We start from the raw sequence: 24,999 nt of genomic DNA, 5'->3' as shown, positions 1-24,999 counted from the left end.
GGCTGAGGCCAAACACAAGCCTGGGCAGCATCTGGTCATTCCTAGCATTCTGCAGAAGAAGGCTGAGAGGCTAGAGAAGGGCAAGTGAGGTTGCTGGGCCTTTCCATTAGGTGAGCAGTCCGGGCCCTGGTGTAGATGACAGGTGAGCTTGGTTTTACAGAGGTATTTATTATCATCCCAGGAGGGGAATCCAATCCTCACACACACACACAGTATTATGAAAATTGCCATAAAGCCTTCTTCTAATGAAGCCTAAGGCCTCATAAAGGTGAGTGAAGCAACCCCAGTGAGCAGCTGGAATGAGCCAGAGGCAGCCAAGATGCTCTCTGTTTGTATCCACGCCTAGGACGTGCAGCAGTGCGCACCCCAGAAGGGCAATAGCACAAGCTGCTCCCTCTCCTCCAGGCTGTGTTCCTCTTTCGGGTTTGCCCAGCCCACTACTATCTCCATGACCTGGAGTTTTCTCCTTCTTTCGACCTTATACTCATCTCTAATCTCTCAGGTTCCCACCAGACACTGAAAGAGAGGGCAGCTGGACTGGGACTCAGATAAAGATAGGATGCCTCGGGACCTGCTGTGCAATTAGCAGGACAGTAAAGGCTGGGCGCCACATAGGCGGGAAGCACAAAATCAATTCAGAAAGCACAAAGATCTCCGGCAGAGCTGCCACATCCCCAGCCCCCACACTACCCTGACATCACACTCTTTAAAAAAGTCAGTCAAGGAAGTGTAGAGATGAGGCAGCCACATTCTCCACTAAGGAAGCTAAGAAAGACGAGGTAACTGGTTGGACACACTTTCGAGAAGGAAAAAGGGAAGTTTTGAGCCATGAGCCAGAAGTGTTCATCCATTGGAGCTATAACACACCTGTTGAGCATTTCCAAGACACTCAAAGAAATATCAAACACACAGAGCAATGATCAAAACAGCAAGACATGGCAGGAAAGGACTTACATCTGCAGATACATCAAGATACAACTTGACGTCATCCGAGCCAGATGCCCAGGTGAGGGCTGGGCAGGCTATCACAGCAGAGGGATTGTGCACACAGGGCCTTTTCTCTTACCTATCCTCCTGCCAGGCTTTCAAACTGGTCTCATGGGCCTCAATGGTCACACTCGAATACAGGACCACCTGGCATCACCACACCCTAAGAACCCGTTTGGTTACTGCTTCATACCCATTCCTTGTAGGCTAAAGCAAATGTGACCACCACCAGATACTTTGAATACTATATCCACACAAGCCTATTAGCACAGTTTGGGAGGTAGAAAGCCCAAGATAGATGTCCCCAGCTGTCCAATAGGAACCTCATAGTGAATGCTGTTTTCTGGAGACTGTGGCATAACTTCTATTTCTTTGCCTTTTCTAACAGGCTGTTCAACATCCCTCATCTTCTAAGCTAGCACACTGAGAATGGTAGGTTGACTCTATGAGCCACTGGCCCCTCCCTACTACCTGGGTACCCCTAGGAGGTGATGTAACAACCTTGTCATCAAGTTCACAGTGGCTGACAAGAATGCAGAACTGTTGGCTACTGGGCTGGGACTCTACATTAGAAATAAGGTATCCCCTGCCTACACCCACCTCTACAACTGCACTGTAACCCCAACTCTTACAGGATACATGCTACCCCAAGAGAATGCTTGGTGGGTTTATACCTCAGGGCTTATCCATACGTTTATGGGGTTATAAATACAACTGAAGATTTTTATGTTCTAGTAAAGCTTATACTCAAAGTGACTTATTTATTACTCTAGGGAGGAGGAGGTCATGAACCAGCTAACACCTCCAAACAATTGAGTAAAAAGGGTGGCCATTTTCACTGTGTTACTATAGGTTCTCTCCCTGACATAGGTCTGGGCAGAGCTGGTAGTGTAGGGGCCTCAGCACTAATACTCCAAGATCAAACTTACAAGGCCCTACATATGGAGATAGATACAGATATAGAGGAGATAAAAAGTAGTCTTACAGAACAAAAGAGGCCGAGACTTGTGATTTCTTCAACAGGGACGACTCTATACAGCCTTAGGTGAAAAATGTTTTTTAGGTTGACCATTCAAGGCTGGTCAGAAAATCCATGGCCTTAGTCAGAAAGAGACTATAAGACAGAGCCTACTGATGCTAACTTTGACTTGTGGTCCCTACATAATCAATGCTTTAGTTAGGTTTGTCAAGGAACAGATTTACTCTGAAACAACGACATCAGCCCATAGAAACATCTCAAAGATTCGAGATGATAGCCCAAAAGGGAAAAAATGAAAAGGCTAGACTGACTCCCTGACAGGATTCAAATTTACAGTTCAGGAGTTGCGGCCTAAATCTGTTTCCAAGAACTTGACAAGCCTAGGCAAGTCCAGGCAAGTACAGTCCTCAGAAGCTACCCTGCCACCTGGCCTGAGACAAGGACAATGGGTCATCAATAGTTTCCAGACTTCCCCAACAACAGATTCCAGCCCCTGAGGCCTGAGCAATGGTTCTAGAATGTCCCTAGAGATGAAACAAGACAAAGGTCACCTACCCCAGAATTATCCCCCTAATGTGCTTTAAATTGAGCATGCAAGCTCACTTCGGGGGTCTATCTTTGTAGATGATAGACCCCAACATGCTAGACTTCTACAGGATAAAACGTGATAGGTTATTTCTTGATAGGTTATTTCTTCACTGCAGGTGAAATAAAACAGACGGGATTATATTAAAGGCAGGCTTATTGGGAAGCTGCTCTCAGGTGAACAAGCTCACTAGCCCCAAGAACTGAGTCCAGGGAAGTCACCTTGTGGAAAGGTGTGGTGGGTGTGGAAGAAAAAGAAAGGAAGCACTCGAGCAGAGAGAGGAGGAGGAGAGAGGAGAAAGAGACCAAAATGCTGGGATTATATAAGGAGGAGTGTCTGGGGCAAGGGCAGCCCAGCCCCTGGGCTGGAAAGTTCAGGGTTGGGGGCAGGGTATGCCAGATAGGGACTGAGGGATGCTGGGAGAACCAGGAGGCCAGGTCTGTAAAATATGCACCTCAGTCCCTTGTCCTGAGATCCAAAACCAAACACTGGTGACAGAACCTAGAGGCTTATGAATGCTAGGCAGCCACTCCCAAATGAGATGCATCCTGAAACTTCTCAACCATGTTTTTTTTTTTTTTAAAGATATACTTTATGTGTCTGTATGAGGCTATGCCCACATGTGTGCAGGTGTCTGCAAAGCCACAAAAGAGCATCGGATTCCCTGAAGCTGGAGTTGTGAGATGCTGTACTGGGATGCTGGGAACTCAATCTCAAGAGCAGTTATGTGCTCCTAATTGCTGAGACACTTCTCAAGCCTCCCCCTTGCCAACTTCTAAGGACTCCTGTAGTTACATTGAGCCCACTGAAGAATCCAAAATAGCCACAGACTTGGAAATAAACATTTTGGAAAAAGAAAATTCTGTTGATCCCGTTTATTTCAGGCCCGGGGATATTGTTCAGTATCAAAATCCAGACTGGCATCTCCAACTCTCAGTTTGAAAACATGGCTCACTTGAATTCCATCAAATGATAAATGGTTCCAATCACCTCTTTATTCACAGGGGCCTAACTTTTGCTGGAGTGTGGTGACCTGATGCTAATTTTTTTTTTTTTTTTTTTTTGGTTTTTCGAGACAGGGTTTCTCTGTGTAGCCCTGGCTGTCCTGGAACTCACTCTGTAGACCAGGCTGGCCTTGAACTCAGAAATCCGCCTGCCTCTGCCTCCCAAGTGCTGGGATTAAAGGCATGTGCCACCACTGCCGGGCTCTGATGCTAATTTCAAGATGAAGCCAGACACCCCAGATCTCAGTGTATTGTAAGCTCATGGTCCCATCTGAACCACAGGAGAACTGTGTAGTCTGTTTCTACTAAGCTTCTTAGTAGAAGTCTCTCCTAGCACACAGATACTTTACCGCCTACGCCTGGTATTCTGGGGGATAAGAGGACCTGCATTTTCAAATCATACTATCTCCATTGAGAATTTTCTGATTTTGGAAGTATTGTGCCACACAATTATACACTTGTATAAAAATCTTCTTAGCACAGGACTGTAATCCCAGATTCCTGGAAGAAGGCACAAAGAAAGTCACAAGCACAAAGACCAGTACAACTCGTCAAGTCACTGTTCCAAATAAAATGGATGAAGGAACGCTAGGGTAAGTTCAGTGGTAGCATACTTATCTAATATGCACGAGACTCTCGAATCAGTCCCTAATACTGAAAACTCTGAAAATGTTTTGGGGGAACTTACTACTGTATACAATGCGTATACACCAATAAAAAAGGGAGACAGGAAGGCAAGGAGACAGACAAGAAAGAATGGGGGGAAGGAGGGGAGAAGGGTGAAACTCATTCAGCATGGGTCTCTTCTGTAGATTAGCAGGAAAGGCAATCAACATCCACATCAACATCCACAGGATACTGGCAAGGGCTCAAAAGAATCATCCATCACTGAGTCTTGCTCATGAACCTGAGAATGGATCTCAGCATTTCCATCTGACAAGCAGGAAGAAGGCCAAGGCTCTCTATGAGATGGGTAGTATGCCCAAACTTTTAGAGCAGGGGGCTGACAACAAGCTCTCCTCCCTACCAGCCTGCCACCCCCACCCCAGCCTGGAGCCTTTCTTTCCTGCACACTCTTCTCTATACCAACAGGGCAGGGCTCTGGAGCCATGCAAGCAGAGTTCTCATTAGGCAAGCCTAGAAGCCACAAGGTATTCAGGGGACAGACCTGGCCAAGGGGAAGCTGAAGCCAGCTGTCGCTAGATTCTCACCTGGAAGCCTGCCCCAATCTTCCCGGAGTTCTCTCCACACCGTCATTAACCTTAAACGGCCAGTGATTATAGACCACAGAAAGAAGACCCTGCTGCTGGGTAACCTTTACTCCATTTTCCCGAGGCACCAGGGAAAAGTCCTGAGTCCAGGTGCAAACTGGAGAGATGGAGATTACACAGGCGCCCAGTCACCTGTGTAAATGTGAGACTAGCTGGCTCCTTCAAACTGCATGGCTGCAGGCAAATCACTTCCCCATTCTGAGTGTCAGTTCCCAAACAGGCTCTGTTCGAGCAGCTGGCCTTACACAGGAAGCAGACTGAAAGAAGCCTCTAGAAGGGGCTGGATAATGGTGCAAACACCCACACACTCACCAGAGAAAATGCAAGCGGTGGGATGGGAAAGTCTGCACACCCCAGAAACTAAGGTGGAGTGCCCAGAACGTCGTTGGTTTGTCTTTTAAAAACAGGAGCAGGATTTTGTGTCTGAAGGCAGGGAGGAAGAAAAGCCACTTGCCAGAAGAATATTTAAAATTGACAGCTCCAGGGTGAATAGGCAGATGGAGGGGGAAGAGTGGGGACGGGTGGGGGAGAAGGGGAAGGTGTAGTGGATGAGTAGCTCCTCACATTCACTTGCAAAGCACAGTTTTTGGTCCTACAACCAAATGCAGAATTCTAAAGACACATCCCCCACAGAAATGGAGGCATTGGTTCCTGGAACAACAAGCCTAACAAAAACAACAAGGACTCCCTGGCTCCCAACAGCCAAAAGTTGATCAGAGGAGTCTTAGAAACCCTTGGGATGGGGGAGGGGTCATTAACACCCCGGATGAAAATGAGGAGTGACAAAACATGCACAGGTGATAAACAGGAGAAGCCACAGCCACCGCGGCAGGCACTTGATAGTGAGGTAAGAGGACTCTCCTTCCTTTAGTCTCTAACTCAGTCTGCTGTTTAGTGAATCTGCCTATCAAATTAAGCTCTTCCTGCAGGGGTCTCTTCCTTACTTAGAATACTCATTCGTAGAAAGTCATCCCCTATCCACCACCCACCACACACATAACAAGGAATGGCTAAGGTAGATGCCTCTCCAAGGTAACTAGTCAGCATCAGGAAGAAGGCCTCTTAAATATTTGGGCAATAGCATCTCTGTCGAGAGAGAAAAGAGCTGTGTAAAATAAAAGGGTGTGTGTGGGGGTGTGTGTGTATGCGCGCGCATACGTGTATATTTATTCAATATGGAAGAAAGTCTGCCTACCCTGCAACAGAAGTATTAATGTAGCAGATGATGCCAGCAGCTGGTACTGACAGAGCAAGCAGCAGCACCATACAGCCAGTACCTGCTGTGTAACTGGTCCCATGTAAGGAGCCAGGGGGACTCACCTGTTCATCCCCAGAGCAGCTCCTAGCAGGAGCAGTTGTTTTGCTCCTGATTCCCAAAAAGAAGCTAGGTGTGGAATACCACTTCTGTATAGGTGCATATAGAACACAGTAGATGCATGCGCAGCTCAAGTGCCTGAAGCTGTGACTGTCATTAGGAGATTGCCATGATACAATGATAAAACATCACAATACGGTATCGGTGGCTGGCAAGGTGGCTCAGCAATTAAAGGTCTTTGCAGCTCAAGCCTGAAGGTGGGAGTTTAATCATGGGGACCCACAGAAAGGTGAAAATTTAGAACTGATACCACAAAGTTGTTCTCTGACCCTCATAAGCATGCTTAGGTACAGACATACAAATAATAATAATAACAATATACTTTTTTAATATAGACAAGATCTGGGGCTCAGTGGTAGAGCACTGCCATGAAATATGAGGCCATCTAGGACCAAGATGGTAGACTGTCACAGGTGAAAGGCATGGGACATCAGGACAGCCAAAGATTGGGATTTGCTCCCGGCCACTGGTTCTCAACCTGTGGGTTGCGATCCCCTTTGGGAAACTTCCATCTCCAAAAATATTTACATGAAGATCCCTAACAGTAGCAAAATTACAGTTATGAAGTGGCAACAAAAATCATTTTATGGTTGGGAAGGGGGGGTCATCACAACATGAGGCACTGTATTAAAGGTTCACAGCATTAGAAGGTTGGGAGCTTAGGCTTCTAGAGACTTCATTCATTTTCTGTTTATGTTCCTGCCTGACCAAATGAAGCATGGCTGCCTCTAACAAAATCCTCAATTGTGAGGTGACAGTGGCCCTAAAAGAAACACTGTAGCCGGGCGGTGGTGGTGCACACCTTTAATCTCAGCACTTGGGAGACAGAGGCAGGCGGATTTCTGAGTTCGAGGCCAGCCTGGTCTACAGAGTAAGTTTCAGGACAGCCAGGGCTACACAGAGAAACGCTGTCTCAAAAAAACAAAAACAAACAAACAAACAAAACAAAAACAAACACTCTAAATGGTGTGCAAGAGTGTGTGTGCAGGGCAGTGGTGGTGCACGCCTTTAATCCCAGCACTTGGGAGGCAGAGGCAGGCGGATTTCTGAGTTTGAGGCCAGCCTGGTCTACAGAGTGAGTTCCAGGACAGCCAGGGCTACACAGAGAAATCCTGTCTCAAAAAAACAAAAACATAAACAAAAAAAAAAGAGAGAGAGAGAGAGTGTGTGTGCACCACACACAAGTGGCATGGCAGCTGTGTCCTACCACATACCACATTGTGATGAGATCTAGGGACAGAGGCACAGGTCCAACTGAAACTCACTTTCAGAAAGGACAGCGGTAAACTAAGTATTAGAAAGGACGTGGCCCACTGGGTTGGCAAGCTGACATTTTAACAAGGATCTTTTGAGAGGCCTGCAGCCCAGCCCATCAATTTCTTACAGAATTATGCCTCCTGTCCCTTGCCCCCCACATTCTCACAGAACCAACTCATTATGTAAGAGTTCATTCAAGAAGCTGTCCAAGGGATTGTTCTAGGTCCCCCAAGCTGAACACTCACATTCATGTACCTTTATAATAAAACCATGATTGGATGACTCAGTTCTAAATTTGTACCTCCCACCCAGTAAGAGACCTATGGTCTCTCATTCAGTGCCAAGTGTATAGGGTCAGACAATAACTGTCAATGGCTGCTGGAAGCCATTGTGTCTTGGGTAAGGATATTTGGATGAATACAGCTTTGTGGAAGAGTGGCTTGGTGGAACAGTGGCTAGGTAGAAAGGTAGTTAAGTAGAAGGATATTTGGGGGGGGGGCTTAGAACACATATTACAAAATATAGTATTTTGACAAGCTGAATACTTTGAACTATAGGATCTAGAAAGCCTTAGAAGCAAGATATTACAGACCTTTCCCTGCCCCATTGACTCTTTCTTCCACAGCTTGGGTCATAGAAACTCTCGGGATTCCAATTCCTCAAGGCAGCTGATAGGACCTAGAACCCCCGTTTCTTAAGAGCCAGTCATAGAAACTGACAGGCCATTCTAACTTCATTTGTCTTCTGTCTCATGAACAACCATGAACCCTCTGATTCACTCTCTTGAGGCCCTCATTGCACGGCTATCTTAGTTAGGGTTTTACTGCTGTGAACAGACACCATGACCAAGGTTTATAAGGACAAGTCTTATAAAGGACAACATTTAATTGGAGTGGCTTACAGGTTCAGAGGTTCAGTCCATTATCATCAAGGGGGGAGCAGGACAGCATTCAGGCAGGCATGGTGCAGGAGGAGCTGAGAGTTCTACATCTTCATCTGGAGGCCGCTAATGGAAGTCTGACTTCCAGGCAGCTAGGGTGAGGGTCTTAAGCCCACACCCACAGTGACACACCTACTCTAACAAGGCCACACCTCCAAATAGTGCCACTCCCCAGGCCAAGCGTATTCAAACCGTGACAAAAGATGTCCAGTCTATGCCTAGAAGGAAGCAATGTATGCTGTGTTTGAATGAAAAAAATGACCTCAACGGGTTCAGAACAACTGGTATTATGTCAAAGAATCAAGACCTGTGGCCTTGTTAGAGGAACTGTGTCACTGGGGGTAGTCTTTAAAGGTTCAGTCTTTAAAGGCACAGTGTCTTACTCTTCCTCCTGCCTATCAATCCAGATATAGAACTCTCAGCTAACTCTCAAGCACCATGTTTGCCTGCATACCCCCATGCTTCCTGCCATGATGACAATGGACTAAACCTCTGAACTTTAAGCCACCCCCAATTAAATGTTTCCATTTATAAGAGATGCCATGGTCACATGGTGTCTCTTCACAGCAATGACACCCTAACTAAGACATATGCAGAAAGGTCAAAGAGGTATGAGGTGATATACTGCTAGGTCTCACATGTTGGTCTGTGGTCATTAGGTCAGATAATTCTGTCCAATCAACATTTCAACAACACTGTGCATACCATGTCTAACCAAAGGATAAAAGCAGTTTTCTCTGAATCTTTGTGTCCTTGGCTGTCTGTTTCGAAAGCTTTCCTATAGCATATAAAAGTTTAATTAAACACATTTGTTTTGATTGGACTTATAGCACAGTGGTGTGATGCCTGCCTAGCAGATGTGAAGGCCCGAGGTCAATCTACTAAATAAAAAAGTTATAGTTTGCTCTTACTAATGCACCTTCTATTATGAGCGTGTCAGCTATGATCCTTATGATATGTGAGGAAAAGCATCCTGTGTTTCTGTTCCTAGGGCTGGGTTGTCAGATCTCTTACATGCAAGCATGGTTATATACAAGACTGAGTGGGTAGAAAGGTAGCCAGATGGAAAGATGACTAAGTGGAGCAAACTATAGCAGGACTGGTACAACGTACAGGTATAATGTGCACAAGCACAGAAGAAACAAGATTTAAGAAGGAAAATTATCAGGAAGAATTACCACCTCCCCAAACACCCTGATAGGTGGAGATCCAGTAGAAGCAAGATAGGGTAGTGAATCCATAGTGAAATCCTATCATGCACCCTTGACTTCGGGCAGCAGAGTAGATACATGTTGCTATGTCATAGACACTGTAAGAAGTTCCCTGAGCAGAGATACATGTTGCTATGCAATAGACACTGTGAGAAGTTCCCTGAGCAGAGATACATGTTGCTATGTAATAGACACTGTGAGAAGTTCCCTGGCCCTTAGATGCTCAAACAGCAAGGGAAAAATGTCATCTGTCTAGATGACCAAGTGGGCAGGAGCAGAGAACTTTTAGCCATTGACTTGTTCCTTTACAAGAAGACCTAGCCCCGACTATCTACCCAGTCTCTTGAGGTACTTGCCCAGCTTCAAGGTTCTCAGGAACCTTTTCCCTAAATGCACTAATCAGAAACTTTTAGTCCATCAACTTGGTTTTTAGAAGATGTCATAGCTAACATCATTTCTTTGTGGAGATGGTAGCCCAAGCTGGCCTCAAACTCATAATCTTCATAATCACGTCTCCTACGTGCTGGAATTCCATTTATGTACAACCAAGCTGGCTTTAGGCTGCCAGTGGAGCAGCCTGTCTTGGTCCCATGCAGTGCCCCAGTACCCACAACTGGCACCTGAGCTCTGCCAAGAAAAGCCTTGCTTTTGGCAACCCCATAGCCACGACCAAACCTGCTCCTCTCCTCCTACACAGGCTCAACCAGAAGCCAGTTCCCTGATGGTTCCAGGAAATAGCCCTGCCCAGATTCACACACTGCCTTCCCTGTATCCCCTGGAGCATCCTCAGTTCCTGTCACCACTGGCAGCTGTTAGCCAGTACTAAGACTCAAGGGTCAAAGTTGGCGTTCACAGGGTTTGATATCACCCATCTCTTGGCAGAACAGCATTAATCCTGAGGCTCACCACACCCAGATAATATAAGCTCAAGGAGGACAAGATGGCACAGGTAACAAGGGGAGAGAAAGCAATCTCCTCCAGGACTTGTGACTCAGCTTGTCTACTTGTAGGGACAAAGAAGCAAGGATTTGCAAGGGCCTCTGGGTACCAGGCATTTCAAGCATGAGAACCTCACTCTCCTCTCTTTGACCTAGATGATATCACCCTTATTTGACAGACAAGGAAATTGATGTTATAACAGGTTAACTGAATAACAAACCCAAGATTCACCTCTCCTAAGACAATAAATGCAGATCTTACTTTCGTACTAATCCTTCCATTCAGCATTGCCCTGTCCCTGCTCAGTGTAAAGGGGGAGCATATAGACACCAGATGGACCAGTGAGCATCCTCATGGGATACAGGCCTTTGCAGAGGATGCAGAAGAGCAGGGGTACATTTCTCTGCAGGAATGGTACAGCTTTTTAGATACAACTGCCTGTTAGGTTCCTGATTATTCAGGGAAAGTGGTGCAAACTAGCAAGAAGATGAGCAAGTTCCAAAGCATGCCAGAGTTCACATTTCACCTCTGTGACCTTGTGAACATGAGAAAGCTATTTGGCCTCATCCCCTTCCCTAATCCAGAGCTGGAGCTGAATCAGTCGCTTAGAAGCAGCTTTTGCTAAAAAGCATTCATTGACTGCTCATGTGGGTCCCCAAACGGGATAACAGCATAGCATCCTTGTTTCACATGTCCTCTGTCCATCCCCCATACTGTGAGCCACCTGCCTACCACTACACATAGAAATGTCTGCAGCTCAAGGACTATGTCTAACCTTTCTCATCCTCCTTCAAGTTAACAATATAGACTTAGGTCACTGTCTGAAACCTGTGGTTATCTTGGACCCCAAGAACAGCAAAACCAGATGAAGGCAATTATCAATGATGCCACAGCTACATCCAGAGCAAAAGTAATCATCTTTCCTATGATACAGATTGAGCTCGTCCAGTAATGACAGCAGGTGAAGCCTTTCTTGGACCACCTTACAGAATTGTAGTGAGACAATGATCAAGCATACCACCCTTTGGCCAGGATTGCTTAATCCTGGTATCGCCTTCCTTCTCCTTGCTCCAAAATTTTCTCCATTCAAACCTGAAGCTCATGTCAGTGTCCCAGGAGACAGTCTTAGGGGAGTCACTAGAACCCTTTATTTGCTCCTATTTCTAGTGTGGCCACATCAATAAATATGTCCTCTATTTTTGCTCCATTGCTTACCTATTTAAATGGTGGATCGGGAGCCAATGGCTGAACACAGTATATTGGCACTGCCTCTGAATGTAGGCATATACAAAAGTGCAGGCTTTTGCCTTGAAAACTCCAGTACTGTTCCTGGTCTTTCTTCTCAGGTTCATTGAGGAAACTCACACATTGAATGGTGAAACTGGGGAGTTGAATGGTCAATCTGAAAGAGTCTAACAAGAGCCAATCTACCACCAAAAAAAATAGAGGGAAATCATCTCTCTCTCTCTCTCTCTCTCTCTCTCTCTCTCTCTCTCTCTCTCTCTCTCATTTAAACATGTCATTAAAGGGCAGGCATTATGATGGCTTGCTGCATAAAGGCGCTTGCTGCTGTGAGGAATGTTTTCGTCTTCTATCAACCAAGGTCCATATTCCCTGAACCTCTTCCATTAGCCAATCACACTAAACTGAATTTCTACCAAAAAAGATGAGCACCTGTGTTAGGAATAAAAGATAAGCTGGGTGGTGGTGGCGCACGCCTTTAATCCCAGCACTTGGGAGGCAGAGGCAGGCGGATTTCTGAGTTCGAGGCCAGCCTGGTCTACAGAGTGAGTTCCAGGACAGCCAGGGCTACACAGAAAAACCCTGTCTTGAAAAACAAAACAAGGAATAAAAGATAAAGACCATCTGGGCCATGCATGTTCACTGGCCCAATTTGAGTTCAGGTATGTCCATTCTACAAAAAGAAATTACCTTGCAGAGTTACTTTCACATCATAAATATATTCCTTTGTATGGTACACAGAATTGTTTCCCAACTGACAAGGCAAGCAAATAACCTGAGTTTAGTCCCTGGAATCCACATGATAAAAGGGAGAGAACTAACTCCTGAAAGTTGTCCTCTGACCTACACACGTTCACTGTGGCATAAATAAATGCAGGCATACACTCACCCACACACAAATTCATACACATACACACACACACACAAAACAAACATAATAGAAAATATTTTTAAAGTGTCATGAAAAATGAATCCCTTGGTAGAGAAAAGGAAATCAAAAAGGTAGGTCCAGGTCACAGAAGCAACTGTTGTATATCAGAGTTTGTGAAAAACTACTCACGTGGCCATACGTTTTGAAATGCCGCAATGCTGGATGATGCCTTTAGAAAAGGAATCATTCATGGACACAAGAGAATTCAGAAAGCTTCTATCAAAACCAGAAATCTGGTGGCATAGCCTATACCTGCACCAGGGAGTTAGGGAAGGGAGGATCAGAAGGCTGGTAGCAACCTCGTTCTACAGCAACACCCTATTAGAAATTCCCCATCACCATCTGTTCTTGTGCTACCATTCAAAATGCTTGCCTTCAAAGCGTGTCCATACCCAAAGCTCTTTCCAGCTCACTCATCACCTTCCACAGAAGGTAACAATGGCCTCCTAATCATCTTTCTAGTCATGACGTTCCAGGTGAATTCAAAAGATGACTGGTTTCCAACTTGCCCTTACAGATCTTTGAGGTCTATCCTTCTGGCCCCAGTGGATAAGCAGTGTCTAAACTCTGGACCACTTCCATGAGTGGCTTGCATCAGCTAACACATGGGTCATCAGCCTTACCTAGAAAGCCATAAAACAGACTCCTTCCCAAAGGATGGGTTAGGCTGTAGAACTACCACTAGCCAACAGAGGTGACTCCACCAAAGCCACACAAGCAGAGAAAACTTTCTAGAGCCCAAACCTTAGCAGCATTTTCTGTGTTAGCACCGCCAGGCAACCAAACATCTTTCCACTCAGGGTCAGCTAGAACTCTATCTCCAGCGATAACTGGACAGATACAGTAGCCCTAAAGAGTCCTTACTGACAATGTCCTAGCAGCTCCCTGCCCCCAACAGTGGCTCAGCCTTCAGTCTCACCCTACAGAGAGCTGAAGCCTTCTAAAGACATTTTTTAGTTCACCTTGGTAACTGGCTTCCTGCACTACAGGAGAGTTGCCTTAAGGGGAAGACTAAGGCAACCAAACCACCGGGGTGGGGGTGGGGTGGGGAATAATGTGCTAAACTGAGTCAGGCAGGTCTAAGCATCAAATTCTAGATGTTCTGATATCTGCTTCTCGATCTGCCTCTGAACTGGTATCATCTCCTACTAGACCCCATTTCTTCAAACACCAAATGCGTTTAAGGATAGTTTGACAAGAATTCTTGCACCTGTTCCCTCAAAAAAAAAAAAAAAAAAAAAAAAAACCACTGAATTCTCAAGGTAGCTTCAGGATGCTCCCAAAATACGCAAGGTACAAGAAAGTTGGCTGCTCTTCCTGGGACCCGCCCAGGGCCCAGGAATCTGCCCTACTTCACTCCTGCCCCAGCTTGTTTAATCACTGCCCTGGCTCCCTGCCTGTCACCCAGCTGCTGACTTGAATTGAACTTTTGGATTCTGAATTCTAGCTGGCAGCCTGAGGTGGAGGTGTGTATCACTCCTTAGCCCACATGCATGGGCCTGGAAAGGAATCGGGGCAAAAAGAGTCCTTGAGGAGGGCAGAGTGTGTGTCAGATGCCAGTGTGGACTGCCTTTAAATGCCCCCAAGAATCAGGAAAGCCCATCTGGGTTCCACAAAGGGCTCACTGTTGAGTACACAGCTGTACTGCGCGTGACTCAGAGAGAGCATGATTCAGCAGCCCACTAGAAGGGCATGCAGAAAAGCTCTTGAGTCACTTCTAGAAGCAGAGGGTCCCGTGCCAAGCTACCAGCACACAGCTCAGTCCCGAGGAATGCCCTCCCCTGCCTGCCTTGCCCACTGCCTGAGATTCATACACCTGGCATCCCCACAGGGGCACATGATTGGTCTGTCACTGGGCCAGGGCAAATAGGCAGGGGCAACAAGAGTCCTATTTCCCGGCTGAGATGAGATCATTGTCAAGTGGGGTGAAAGGAAGCAGGATCCAGGACCCGGGAAGGGGTGGGGATGGCCAGGAAGTCAGCAAGCTTCCCTGCTTGGGCTGCAGCAAGCTGGCTTCTGAAACTGGGGGAGAGAAGCCAAGAATAAAACAGGAAACAAAGGGGCAAAATAGATCCTGGGCCCAAGGGCGCAATGGAACCCCCAGTGTAAATTATTCTGAATGACATACAGACTCAGAGAGTAGCTTGCACCGCCCCCACCCCCAACCTCCCACCTTTCCCTCCTTCTTTTTTCATCTTGGTTTACTAAAATTCAACTTTGGTCACTCACCCCAGCAAATACACTCTTACAGAAAGCTTCTGTCACCACCAGCTTGAATCAAGACGTCCCCTAGATATACTATGGAGACCTCTATGGCAAGCCCTTCAGTCAGCATGCCCCTCCCGAGTCCCTCTATTCTATCCCTTCTTAGTGGGACCTCAGCAGCTCCTGCTGCATCTCTTCCATACAGGCTTCCAGGAGAAGCCTGTGAAACTTGCTTACTTTCCCAGTAACCTCTAGGTTGGCAAAGTCACAAGAGAATGGCCATGCAAGCTAGACGGCATGCTCTATATTAGAGAAAGGGAGGGCCAAGCCCCTCAAGGGATCACTATTAAAGAGCATCTGGGTCATTTAAGGCTGGGCATGGTAGCACATACCTTTAAGAGTCAGAGGCGGGAGGATCTTTAAATTAGAGGCTAACCTGGCCTACATATAAAGCTCTAGGACAGTCAGAACTACATAGAGACTCTGTCTCAAACATTTAAAAAAAAAAAGAAGAAAGAAAGGAAAAAAAAAGAAGAGGGTAGAGAGAGAGAGAGAGAGAGAGAGAGAGAGAGAGAGAGAGAGAGAGAATACTCACTTCCATGTGACCAGAAGTTGAGAAACTATAGTCACCTACGTTGTCTTCCTGATAGTAAAAGATGGCCAGTGGGCTCAGCTCAATTTACTCAGTTTTGGTACTCGGGGCTTTACCTCCCTTAATCCTGGTTATCATCTTGCTGAGGCGCTGCAAAGTGTGCCATTCGATTGTTATATTTTAACTCGCAGGAAAACCTCAATCCTGTGAGACAGACATTTCTATGACTTCTTATTTTATAGAGGGACTAAACAGAAGACCAGAGCGGCTACTTACATTCACAGCGAGATTTGAACCTATACAGCCCACATCCGAATGCTCACCTCTACACCTCACTTCCTATTCACCCCACCCCTTCCAAATCAGGAAGCCTTCAGACTCCGGTTTCTCAAATTGTGATGGATTGTAGAACTAAGTGTGTGTGTGTGTGTGTGTGTGTGTGTGTGTTGTGTGTGTTGTCTCAAAAATGTCTGTCAAAAGTAAAAGGGTTTTGAATGCGAACGCACAAGAGCCAACACTTAGTTCAAATCAAAAGCAGGAAGAATCTGAGATGTTTCTGGCAGGGTTCACCCAGGGAACATCACATGGTTTCACTGCAGCATGAACACAGAGCTCTGTAACTTATATGAATATCAGTTTAATTATTTATTTGTTTGTCTATCTATTTACTTACTTACGTATTTATTTAGTATAGATATTTTGCATGGTGCCTGTGGAGGCCAGAAGATGTCAGACTCTTCTGAAACTGGAGTTACAGATAGTTATGAGCAACCATGTAGGTGCTCAGTTGTTTTCATCATTAGCGGTCTTGTCTAGGACCAGGGACATCTTTTCTATGAACCAGAGAGACTGGTATCATAAACAAAAGCACAAAGATAAACCAACCTAGAGCACAGGTTTCTGATATTGTATCAGGAAAGCCACAGAGACAGCAAGGGTTTCTTTTCCATGTCAATAGCATTATCTATTTTTAAAAGCCTGACCGTAGCTCAGGCAGTGGCAAAGTCAGATGTACACGCTAGCTCTGTCTGAGCCTGTTTGAAGCTGCAGTTCCTTGCAGTCCTTGCTCAGGTTCCCACTCACAGGGACTGGATCGTACATGTGCCCAGTCTTCTTTTCCTTCTTCCTCAGTCCCTGTTTTTTTTCTTCCAGTTCCTTTCACCTTTGTGGCAGAGCCTGGAGTATAATGACAGCTGCCGGGAACCTAGAAGTTTCTGAAGGATTCAGCCTTTATCTGATTACAAACCAGTCTTTCAGCCTCCTGGGAACACCTTGTTCTGAAGGCAGCTGGCTGCAAGTTCCACTTCATCTTCGACAACTAACTCTAAGGCAGGAAAACTAGGGGAAAGGGGGCAGTTCTTCCTGCTTAGTTCACAAATGCTCCAGTGCACTCTGGAGATCCTGAATAGGGGAAAGGTCTTCAGAGATTTGAGGAAAAAAAAAATCATGGATGCATGGTTTCCCTCTGGTATTGCCAAAGATCATATGCTTTGTGTAGCGTTGCCAAAGACTGGCAGACCCAAAGGTCACTAACACCTCACTAACACTTTCTCTTCTTTTTTTTTTTTTTTTTTTTTTTGGTTTTTGGAGACAGGGTTTCTCTGTATAGCCTTGGCTGTCCTGGAACTCACTCGGTAGACCAGGCTGGCCTCGAACTCAGAAATCCGCCTGCCTCTGCCTCCCAAGTGCTGGGATTAAAGGCGTGCGCCACCACCGCCCGGCCACTTTCTCTTCAAAATGCCCTCTTCTTGTTTTTTGCTCCCTCATCAAATCTACTCAGCTCTAACCTCAGCTGCCATCAACAGGGAACGAGACTCTGCCATCCTCTTCCCAGTAGCTTTTTACCCACCAGGGCTCCTGGGATTTGTCCTATAGCCCACGCCGGCACCCGCACTTTGGATGACAACTTTACACGTCCCGGAGCCTGACATTCCCTCCCTTTTGGTACCCAAAAGCCCTTTCCACACAGCTGGACCACTGTACAGCTGCTACCATTCCTTTAAGAACAGTCCTAGGTGGGGCTGTCATCGGGCCAGTTGTGAAGAGTGCTGGCCCAGCATTTTTATTTATTTTATTATTAGTGTTTATGTGTTTATGTGTGTGGGTGGGTGCACGTGTGCCACGGCATGTAAGTTGAGGTCGGAGGACAACTTTGTGGAGTTAATTATGCAGATTCAGAGATGGAACTCGGATAGCACTATGCCTTTCCCCACAGAGTCATCTTGTTGGCCTATGCCAACCATTTTGTAGGTGTGCTCCTCCTTGAATTTATTTATGCTGTCCTATTAATTCAGTCTCTTGGCATGCTGTGACAAGCATAGGCTGCATATGTTCTGTGATCGTCCTTCCCCAAACCCTTTCCACTCTTGACACCACTGATAACCCATAACTATACATCTGAGTTACAAGACCGTCACTTACCTAGACTCCTTAGTGGTTAAGCAGTTTGGACAAATACCTGTTTGTCCCTTCCCCCACTCTACTTAGGTGAACAATGGCATGCTTTTGCACTTTGCTTTGATTTCAACAATATATCCTTGAATCTGCCTGTGCACGCACACAGTGTGATTCCTCTTTCCTTTCCACATCCAGCCAGCTGAACCATGTGTAATCATTTACAGAATCGATCTTCCATTCACAAAATTGCTCCCAATCTTTTGCCGCTATAAAAATGTAGCTATGAATCACCTTGGGCACAGTTCATTTTGTACAGATATCTGCAGGTACATCTGCTGGAGAACTAGTTCAGTGTACCAATGGGAAATTAGAAAGCCAAAGGCTGTGTGTATTTGTAGTGTGGACAGAAAACAAAGCAAAGCACCATCTCTTACAGTCAGCTCACATCCTCTGCCTACTACTACTTCTACTCTGCATAGAGGGCCTACTATCCTGTGGGATGAAAAGAGTCCATTACTGATTTGTGCACAACGTAGTCTCAATAGGGAAAAACATCCATTACAATTTGCATTTCTCTGCATAGAAGCATTTTTTTTTTCACTTTGGTTTTTTGAGATAGGGCTTCTCCATGCAGCTCTGGCTGTCCTGTTACTTGCTCTGTAGACCAGGCTGGCCTAGAACTCAAGAGATTTGCCTGCCTATGATTCCAGAGTGCTGGGATTAAGGGTGTGCACCACCACTGCCCTGCTGGTAGAAGCATCTTAAATTTAAGGATCCCTTGAAACCCTTCTCTTGACCCATCTTAAAGCTCTGAGAGCCACAGTGTCCCTGGCTTGGGCTGATCCTGCCTACATACAGCCAACGTCGCCAGCCACATCCCTGCCTCGTCGCCTAGCAAGCATTCCACACTATTTTAAGGTTCTTAGAGCTCCACACAGGATTCACTGCTCACAGGGGACAGACTACAAATGTTTTCCACTGGAACAAAAATTTTAATGGTAGAACTGAAAACACAGTTTTACAATGGGTTCTGATTATCAAGCCTTCCAGAATATCCTCTCTGGAGACCCGCAGCTCTTTTCTCTTTCCTGTCAGTTACAGGCTGGCAGGCGCACATATGGAGGCCGGGCAGAGGCTCATCTAGGAGGTTGGCCTAAAGAAGTGCTTTTCTCCAAAATGGGATCTCTTGGGTGGGCCCCAGATCCCATCACAAAGCCGGGAAGAGGACAACACAGCACAGTCGAGGTCCACACCCAAGGCCACTCATCCTCCTGAGGGATGACCCGTGACACTCAAGTAGGTTCCCTTCCACATTCAGTCCAAGGTCACATGTGGAGTGGCCCTCTTCTTTCTGGCTCCTGGCCCTTCCCACCATCCTGTTTACTCCACTACAGCCCAGGAACCTTCCTCCCACTCTAGGCTGGTGATTCTCCACCTGTGGATTGCAACTCCTCTGGAGGTCAAATGACCCTTTCATAGGGATGGTATAACAGATATCCTACATATCAGATATTTACATTATGATTCATATCAGCAGCAAGATTACAGTTATGAAGTAGCAACACAAGTTATAGTTGGGGATCGCTATAACATAACAAACTATATCAAAGGGCTGCATCATTTTCCTAACGTGGAGAACCACTAGGCTAGGCCATTCTCTCCAAATGGTATACATTGTCTTGGAGGCAGGAGAAATGCAGGTAAAAGCTACATCTGAGCTCTAGACTGCTGGAGGGACCAGCAGGAGGTTAGAGGGCAGGCCCCGTCCCATCTCAGATCAGTCCAGAGGTGACTAGTAAACATAAAAGAAAACCAAGTGAAGATTTGGAATCCCAGCTTTCTGGTGGAGGCAAGTGAATCAGAAATTCAAAGCCAGTTTTGGCAATATGAGGCTAACCTGACCTACAAGAGACTTTGTCAAAAAAAAAAAAACCAAAACCAAAACAAAACAAAACACTACAAAGGAGATGATGAAGGAGGAGAAGAAGCTCCCACCTGGTATTAAAGGGCTCTGTGAAAGCTCATATTCATACAAACACATTGATTCTCTCTCCCTCCCCGATCTTCCTCCTCCTCTTTGTTCCCTCTCTCTTTTCTCCCTCCCCTGTCCTACCCCTCCCCTCTCCCCATATCTATCTTTTCTTTCTGGTCTTTTGAGACAAGGTCTCACTCCCAGGATGGTCTAGAACTCATGGCAATCCTCTTGTCTCCTCTGCCTTTCTCTCTCTTTTTTATTTCCCCCTGAGCTGAGGGCCGAACCCAGGGCCTTGTGCTTGCTAGGCAAGCACTCTACCACTGAGTTATATCCCCAACCCCTCCTCTGCCTTTCAAGTACTAGATTACAGGTATGTTCCACCATGCCTGGATTTTCCTTTTTCACGTTAGATAAAATAATTGTTTAAAGAAATAATATAACAAGAACAATAATAACAGATGTAGGGATCCCAGGACATTACAATGATCACTAAAACTACAGTTATCCACAGCCTTCAAAAATCAACAACAGCATTCTCCAGAGCTCAGTAGAACACCCAATTAACATACGTAAGAATGTAGGCTCAGTTCTCAACAACAGAAGAGAACACAAAGTCCAGTTCCCCAGAATCTGCGCTTAAGTGATCAAGTGTCAGTTAGCAGCAGCTGAGGTCTACCTTTAATAGTATCTTCTCCCTTTACAGATTAAAATCCATTCAAGGGCTGCCATTATAGTCTACACTTAATAATTCCACCTGGTAGAATGCTGAGGCAGAAGGATTGCTGTGTGTTTGAGGCCAGTCTGAACTCTGTATCAGAAAGAAAAAAAAAAGTACAGAGAAAGAAAGAAAGAAAGAAAGAAAGAAAGAAAGAAAGAAAGAAAGAAAGAAAGAAAGAGGAAGGACTCAAACTGTGATTGTGGAATACCAAACAGAGCTGAAAGACAGCCTAAGGCCTCTTTTCCTGCTCACTTGCGGCCCCACCCAGAGACCCAGGCATTCCTGGTGCAGGCATCAGGTGATAATGATGGCTAGAGGGAAGCCAGGTTGTGTGCTGGTTGTAAAATGGAACAGAATTCCGAAGAACCCTGGCGTTTGCCAGGTAAGCTACTAACCACCCTCCCCTCCAAAGCCCTTACTTCTGGCTACTAGAAGCTTTGTTCACTAACGTGGCTCTACTCCTTCATCCCTTTACAAATCATCCCATAAATACACAAGCACCTTAGAGAAGGAGAGACAGTCACAGCTTCCAGCCTGGTGGTGGGGAATCATACTAAAAGCAAGAGGCAAAGTAAGTTGGCTGCTTCCCTTCCCCTCCCCACCCCCCTCCATCCCTGTTGGAGCCACAAAGCATATATAATATTGTCAGTGTTATGGGTTCGAAATCAATGGCATCTGGAGACAGAAAACGCTGGGGGTTAGTGAATGGGTCTATTAGATAAGGGGTGATAAGAGGCGAGTTGAAACTAGATAAGAAAAAAATTGGTGCAATACCACACCCCTATTGCCAGAAAAAGAAGGAGGAGAAAAGTAAGGGGAGAAAAAGAGGGGAAAGATGATGGGTAAGAGAAGGAGGAAGAATTAGCCCTCTGCAGAGCTAAGGGAAAAGTGTTTTTTGGATGGGACAGTAAGTGCAAAGGTCCTGTAACACATAGAAACCGGCAAGTATGCTAACCAAAGTCCTAAGAGACAACAAGACGAAGCTGGAGACTCAGAGACCAGTCAGCTCAGGGTTTCAAGCAGAGAGAGTTGCAAAGGAAGTCTGGAGAGAGTTTAGCATCTATGATTTCTTTTTGGTCCCATAAAACTCATGCCCTGTAAAGTTGTTTTCCCAGTACTTGAGCTGGAACCCAGGGCCTTGCATATACTAGCAAGGGCTTTATCACTGAACCATATATATACCTAGGAAAGGGACAGTTGGAGGACAATGGATGGTGGCTAGTGGCAATGTGTGTGTGGCAGGTTGTGAGGGAGCCATAGAGGAAGTAGTCTGGGTAGGCCTGTTGTAGGTTGTTCCTTCCAGTGAGAAATAAGTAGAGCGGAGGCAGAGAGAAGGACTGTTTGGTGGGAAAATACTCTAGACCACACTCACAGTGAAGCAAGAGGTCCTTAGTTCCACAGTGACCCATAAGTTTGTTGGAGATCAATCATCCCACCCAAAGGGTAAGCAAGCCTCTAAGTTTTAACAAGCCCTCCAGGACACATTGATGTCCTCTGGTGAATCACTGGACAAGTTGACTGTCACCATTACTGATTTCCGGGTATCTCCCCAAAAGTCTGACAGTATATCTATCCATCAAGGGCCAGGCCCGGCCAAAATGGAGAGCTACAAGATGGCTCCTGGAGAAGAATCTGTCTGTGGAATCCACTCCGCTTCCGGTACCGGGGCCTGCCCAGTAAAGATGGGAAGGGCGTGTCCAGCATGCACAAGGCTCTGAATTTGAGATCCAGCAAGAAGAGGAAAGAAGGAGGAAGAAGAGAAAAGCTGTCATGACTCCATCACTGGACTGGAATGTCCAGAGGAGATAGGAGCAGCTGGCTGGTCCCTGTAGCCAGGCAGCTCCAGAAAGTCTCCAGGGCAGGGCTGAGGAAGGTAGGAAAGATGATGGAATGCTTTGCTTGATGAGCAAAACTGAAGTGCGCAATCTCACAAAATCAGCCCTTACCTGGGCTGTCTCATCCATGCCCTTGGGCCCCCGCTGTGTGACGGCAGGATTTCGTGCACAAAGGCCACTTAGCAGCTTGCTAGTCAGGTCTGCTCTTGCAGACCCTAGGGGCTTTGACCACTCCCTGTCACTCCCCGCTTAAGGGACAGTCATTATCCAAGGTGACCCAGAAAGGCCAAGAGCTGGGCCCACAGCAGACACAGGAATGAAGAAGGCAACACTGTTCTTGCTCTACACCTCCTTATACAGGTTCCGCTCACTGGGGCTGTACTTTTGTCCCCCAGACACAGACCATTAAATAACTTGGTGAATATCGCCTTAGACTAACTCTAATGTAAGACCTGTATTCACCTCATTCAAATATGAAGCCATCCTCGGCTTTGATTGACTGCAGTGACAAAACAATCAGTGTTTTTTGAGAAGGTACATTGACTTGGTCATTCTAGATAGATATCCCTTGCTGAGCCCTGATTTTGATCCAGGAACCTACTAGGCACTACAGCGAAAACTGGCTAACTGCTGTTAGTTAATCCTGGGACTGGGTCCATACTCAAAGCAAAAGGAGGTCATGATTAACTAGTGATGTCTATACACTGAGCCCAGGGAGAAGATGACCAGTGTGGAGTGCATCCTATTCCTCTCCTGGGAGCACAGAGTATTCAAGGTCCTCTGCTTACTTGGCTCACAATCTAGGTAGGCTAATACAAACATAAAGAAGAAAACAGGCCAGATTTAGGAATAGCTGTCTGTGGTCCCGGAACTCAGGAGGTTGAGGTAAGATTATGAGATCAAGGACAGTCTTACAGAAATAGAACCTCTCTATGTAAACAGAACCTCGACTATGATCATATTCAGAAATAGGGTCCCTACAGATGCAATTAGTTAGAGAGGGGTCTACTTCTATGGAGTAGTAAAACATCTGCCACTGGCCATTCCTGATCGGTTTGTGGCCCTCAGAGGTGGCAGCCCTAAAATGCCACAGAACCTCTGAGAAGCTGAGGTCCTGTCCTAGCCCAGCCAAGGCAGCATCCTTGATCTCATGTTACAGATGCTCCAGTAGGAGAGGAGCTAGCCCTTTCTAACACTCAGCTGGTAAGTGGCAAGCTGAGATGTGATGCAGACCTCATTCAGCTCCAAAAAGCAAGGTCTATCCTATTTGAGAAGCCACTCTTTTAGCAGAAAAGATGCAGAGTAAAGAGTCTTGAGAGGCAACACCTGGAAGTCTGTGAGCCTGCAAGGCCTCTGGCAGCTCCCATCAGGAAAGGCATCTGGGAAGTACGGTTTACCAAGAGCTCCTCCAACGGGCTACCAATCCTTTCAGAACAACCTTCAGGCAATGGAGGATAGATTCTGCAGTGGTAATGTGTATTTTTTTGGTTGTAGGGACCACCCATTAAAATATATATGTATATATTTCTAAGTATCTATTAAAGGTTTTATTATCTGCAATGTGCAATAATTACTTTCTGCTCATCACAGAGCCCTTTGTAGTCTGGACCTGACTCATTATTATTATACTTGGCTCCAATGCTAACAAGCTCCACTTGCTAAGCAGCGTTCTGGGCAGAAGATCCAAAGGCCTTAGCTGATTGAGGTGCAGATCCTGGAACGGCATCTGGTGGGCCATTACTTTTAACAGGAATAAACAGCCTATCTTCTCGGGTTTTGGTTTTGTTTTGTTTTGTTTTCATTTAGTTTCAAAGCATAACAAACTGGCCACAAGAACCACCTAACCCCCTCAAACAGTTTACCAGCTTTACCCAGATGAATGTAGCCATCATCTGTGCACTCATGTGTGCCTGTCCTGATCTCCCTGTGTCTAAAGGAAACTGGCTCCCAAACCACCTCGTAGAGGTTAGACATAAGATTTCTGACACGTCTATAAAAGCAAGGCGTGTTTGCTTTCTCGTTGAAATTTTAAAATATGCTTTTGGCCAAGCAGAAACACAACCACCACCAGGGTTTGTGGCACGACGAGAGGAAAGAAAGGCTTCCTGGATCCCCTAGCCCAGGTGGCAGAAGACCCCACTTTACAGCTGCAGTTCTTGTAATTGTTCTGTGTAATTCTCACTATGCTTGCTCTCGTTCCTGTGGTTGTGTTAAAGGATGGTTTAGGGGCTCGGAACTTTGCGAAGACTCTCCTCAGAAATGTCACATCCACCCCGTGACTCAATTTTCCTTATTAATATTAGGAAGACCCAGGTCTGAGGACTCTTTTTGAGTGTAAAATGAGAACGGCAGGCTTCAAAATGGCTTTCTGTACAACAGGGAGGGTCTCAGGAGAGAGAAGGTAGGACCCGCCATCCGACCCCATCCCCCACTGAACATCAATATGGTCTTTCTATGCTAAATAAAGAAATGGAAAGGGGGGCCCATAAATCCATTTATGCTTCCTGAATTGGCCATTGGGCAGTGAAATATTGCTCACTATTGAACTCGATGGC

General features: G+C 46.0%; 1 protein-coding gene across 12 annotated transcripts in view; it reads right to left on the bottom strand.

Annotated features, from left to right (window-relative positions):
• LOC117718444 (uncharacterized) overlaps positions 1-24,999 on the bottom strand; it is a 209,133-nt gene that overhangs the window by 155,009 nt on the left and 29,125 nt on the right. The gene's annotated exons all lie outside the window — the stretch shown is intronic.

The sequence above is a fragment of the Arvicanthis niloticus genome, chromosome 13 (genome assembly GCF_011762505.2).
Source record: "Arvicanthis niloticus isolate mArvNil1 chromosome 13, mArvNil1.pat.X, whole genome shotgun sequence".
NCBI classification, from domain to species: Eukaryota; Metazoa; Chordata; class Mammalia; order Rodentia; family Muridae; genus Arvicanthis; species Arvicanthis niloticus.
Note: the sequence above shows the minus strand (reverse complement) of the source record. Positions and strands in the feature narration are given on the sequence as shown.